This window comes from Cryptomeria japonica, chromosome 4 (assembly GCF_030272615.1).
Source record: "Cryptomeria japonica chromosome 4, Sugi_1.0, whole genome shotgun sequence".
In the NCBI taxonomy this organism is placed as follows: Eukaryota; Viridiplantae; Streptophyta; class Pinopsida; order Cupressales; family Cupressaceae; genus Cryptomeria; species Cryptomeria japonica.
This window is the reverse complement of record NC_081408.1, coordinates 658,413,463-658,418,295: the sequence shown is the minus strand read 5'-3', so window position 1 is coordinate 658,418,295 and position 4,833 is coordinate 658,413,463.

The window sequence follows — 4,833 nt, the reverse complement described above, 5'->3', positions numbered from 1 at the left end:
CTTCAAACCAGAGAGATATAGGCTCTGGACTAAAAACTAACATCAGTGGGCGCATGCTAGGGCGTTACAAATTCCTTCCAAGTGCAAGTGTAATGCTCAAATGACCACCTGCAGTCTGTCAAATTTGTGGGACACTAGCACGTCGCGTGGATGTCTCTGCGCCACGCTATAGTCCTGAAGGTGACAGGCTGACAAAGTTGGTGAAATACCAATTTGAAGCTGGCAAAGCGATCTTGAGTGGACAAAAGGACAAACATGGTTGTGCATGACCTCCGATGATGTGGAGGAAGGTGCCATTTGTTGTGATGAATTGTGCTAGGTACAATTTTTGATATTACATTTCCCCCCCACTTTAGCGAGAATGTATTTGCTGAGAGATGCGATAAAGTAGAGGAAGATAAAGAAAGGAATCACCACAAGGAGGCAAAATTTCGTTGATCAGAAGAGGTTGCCCCCAACAAAATGAAACTGAAGTTTGAAATAGATATTGCTAACTGATGCATTGTAAACACACTAGTTGTAGACTAACATGTTGGATGATAAGATAAAGGATAGATTAAGATAGATGATAGATGAGATAGCATAAAAAAAATGAATCTTTTTGGAGGAAATCCCCTTGTTATGAAAAGATATAAGTTGGTGTGCTATGATATGAGATACGCTAGTATGGATAGAAAAGTGCATTATGCCAGATAACCATATGATAGGGTGATAATGTGTGCCAGTATGGATAGCCGTACGATAGGGCATGATTTTGTCGGCATGGGTAGTGATATTCTAGATAACCATGCGATTGGATGATCAAAGATAGATTTGATAAGCAATAGATTGGCCCCTACAAAGGCAAACATAAAAAAGAAAAAAGATCAAATGGTTTGCCCCCCATCTAGGCAAAAAGATCAAGTAATTTGGACCTCACTTAGGAAAACATGAAAAAGAAAAAGATAAAGTGATTTGGCCACCACCTAGGAAAGCGTCAAAAAGCGATCGACAAGAAACATAAATGCAAGAGGATAAATAACAAATGTGGAACATGCAGGTATGATGGGGCCCCCTTAGAATGATATGCATGAAAGGAATGTTATTCTAAGGAGAAGAGTAATTGTGGCACGTCAACATAGAGAGATGTTTCCATGGAATGTCACCAATAGCGAGTGGCACATAAATGTCCACAAGATCAATGATGAATGCAAGAGGACAGGGGGATCCGATAGTTTGGCATCAAAACCCATAGTAGTGAGAAAAGATATAATATAACTGTGAGATGGGTATATCGTCATAGTGCCAAAGTTCTCAAATCTGAAGAACAACACATGAAGACAAAGATAAAATAAAAATTTGGGTCAACATGAAAGAAGGCAAAAGATGCTTCCAATGCTTTGCATCATTCCCAAATATTGAAAAAAAAGATACGACAGATAGAAGAAGTAGAGCTCGACAAATAGAAGATGTATGACAAAAAATCTCTTGTATCCGAGCACCTACGGAGTAACTTGGTTCCTTTGGGAGAGCACAATAGATAAAGATAGTCAACCTCCTACATATAAGTACCTATGAAGTAACCTAGGTCCTATGGGAGGGAATAAACATATAAAGAAAGAACGGGGGAACACAATCATGCACACACACTATGCCACAAGATAAAGAAAGATAGGGCCCTCTAGGCCTTCAACAACTAGGTCACCATCCTCCCACTCTATATCATATGGGGAAGGAGGATGAGATTGAAGCGAGACAACAACAAGAGTGGCACTAGGAACCTCACCAACATGAGGGCAAGGGATGCAACAACATCAACGTTTGCATCCATGGGCTCAAAGGAGGCAAGGGTCAATGATCATGTGAAGATCGTAGACAAGGCCGGGATGTCCTCCAAGGAGTTGAACAAGAAAGCCTTCGTAGAGGAAGTAGGTGACACACTCAAAGAAGATGAAATAACAATAGGATTGTCAATCTCTAGAGGAGGGGCACTAACAAACTCAAGAGAAGGAAAAGCCTTCTCAATCACACACACATAAATAGGCAAAGGAGCAGGCACTGAAATAGGCAGAGAAAAGGATGAGGAACATACCTACGAGGGTTTCCACCGTCGAAACTTTGGAATGGGGCCCTCCTCAAGCTTGTGTTTGGGTCGGACAGGAGAAGTGGGTCTCCTATCAACCATAGCAAGCTAAAGGACTCTAGGAAAACTCTAATGTTGGAATGACCGCAAAATAGGGGGAGTAGATAAAACTGCACTGGACACCACTTGCGTATGCAACATATCAATGGGCCAAGACAACAAAGGTACATCTAGAAAGGAGGTGATGAGGGGTGGCTCTAATGAAGGAGAAATGAAAACTTACACCCGCTTAGGGGGAGGCTCATCGACAGGCCCCGAAGTAGCAGGAAGAAAAACTGAAGATGATGCAGAAATAGGAGGAGTAGATGAAACAAGATCTTGTGCAACAGAATTGGGTGTTGCAGATGTAGTAGTAGATTACAAGGCAGCCTCACACTCACGAGCCATGGCTTGTCGATAGCACTTATGCTCACATGCATGTTGATTATGACAAAGATGAAGGCCATGAACTGAAGCTTGAGAGGACTCAGGAGCATCATGCTCCATAGGAGAGATCGTCAGACCCGGGTCGGGGACATGAGAAGTCCCAACTAATGGAGCAGGTGGTGCCTCTGGGATAGGTAATACGTTCACAACAATGGGTGCCCTACCTCGCTTCACTCAAGGATTAGTTGGAGGGATGGAGGGTGCCAACATGTGCTATGAAGTAGGAGCAAGAGGTGACTAATGAACACGATAAAAACAACTCCCTTTTTCATATCGAGAGGGCCAAGAGATATCGACCATGATTGGGAGCTCGAAGGGAGGGTGGGATGAAGACTTTGACAATGCGGGTGCCTTTCCCTTGTTTGCACTGGGTGTAGTCACATGAATATAAGACACCACTAGAGGTTGTGCAGTTTGGGGTGGACAGGGAGGTCTATTTAGAGGGATAGGCTTGGCCTCAGTCCCCGATGATGAAGGGACATGAGGCACCACCTGCTACAAGATATGAATAGATGGAGTAGAGGTTGGTTCAGAAATAGGAAATGAATAGCTAGGATAAGTTGACTTAGGATCCAACTCCCCCATCTTATATTGATAATATGCATGATACATCAAATCACCACGACGAAGCATGGGTCCCAACGGAGCAGGCCAAAAATAATCCATAAAAAAATTCCCACGGGCTACCAGGGGTCAATATATATCTAGTATCCTAGATGACATGCATCGAACTCTCATGAGGAAACTTAAGACATTTATGAATTACCAAAGGGACCATGTCCATAGCAATCAACTAGGGAATGCCTAGTTTAACCCGAAATAGGTCTAATTCAGGAATGATCACAAACATGAAAGACATAGACTTGGGTCCCATGAGGACTATAGAGGCAATGCTACCCAAAGGAGGGATGGAGAAACCATCATGCATCCCGAGGGTTGCTCGACACTCATCATATGTAGGCCTATGCTAATCATTCACAAATAGCCTTTGTGATAACATCGACTCTGTACGATGGGTCAACCATCACACCTATGACAATTTGACTATTCATCTTGCCAGGGATGTACAAAGGAGTAGGCTCTCCATAGTATAGGGTATCCAAAGGGGTGAATGACATGTCAAACACCTTCTCCTTTTGGCTAGGAGGTGAACAAATAGGAGTGATGGTGACCATGTTCACAAATGGACCATCATCTGAGGAAGGATCCAATATAGAAATGAAATTTGTCAAATGTGGGGGAAACAAATTAGTGTGGATCTGTAAATCCCTATTAGTCTTATCAACAAACTTATTTGACTGATGTTTCCGCGCATCAACTTTAATTGCACCATTGTCGATGCAGTCTTGTACAATATTTCGAAGACGATAGCATCACTCAGTGTCATGACTGGGCACATGAAGGTAATGGAAAAAATTTGACCCATCATACCAACATGGATAGGGTCTATTATCAGGAAGCGATTTAACCTCAGGAAGGGTAATCAAATTATCTTTTAGTAATTGATGCATAATACTGAGATAAGAATCATTTAACTTAGTGAAGGCTCTATTATGTTGTTATCCTTGCGGGATAGCTACAACATTAGCTACAACCTTGTTCTTTCTATACCCTTTCGTGGATGTGCCTACGAAAGACCCATCGTGAGAGTTTGAAGTAGAATCTCCAAACTGCATCATGGTGTGTTGGTAGTTTGTAAGTGTGAAACACATATTAGCAAAGTTCTGGTAACAATTAAGAGATAGTTTCTCCCTCAATGTCGTTTCTAGATTGTCAATGAACATCCTCTACAAATCACTATCTGGTAGGGCAAAGGGGATTCTAGTAGAAATCGACTAACACCTTGAGATAAAAATCTGTGATCTTTTCGTTGGGCTTCTACTTATAGTGAATAAGGTCAGCGATTGTGACCCTGCTACCAATGTTAGCCTGAAACTATCAAAGAAATAGATCCATGAGCTGATCAAAGGTACAAATAGAATGATCCAGTACGGAGCTATACCACTCTAACATGGTTCCCTTAAGGGACCGTGAGAATAGTTTAAGCAAACCAAACTCCAAGCTATGGTAATTGTGTATAATTACTATGAAATGCCCTATGCCACTGAATCACTGTTTCTAGGCTTATTTGTGCTCAAACATAGATTGAAACATAATATATTTGGCTATTGACTTCTCATCTCCATAGTTTTGGAGACTATATTGACTGAGTGTTCCATTGTTATGGTTGATAATGCCTTTGATTTGGAAAAAGTAATCTTTATTAATAAGAACATACAATGTCT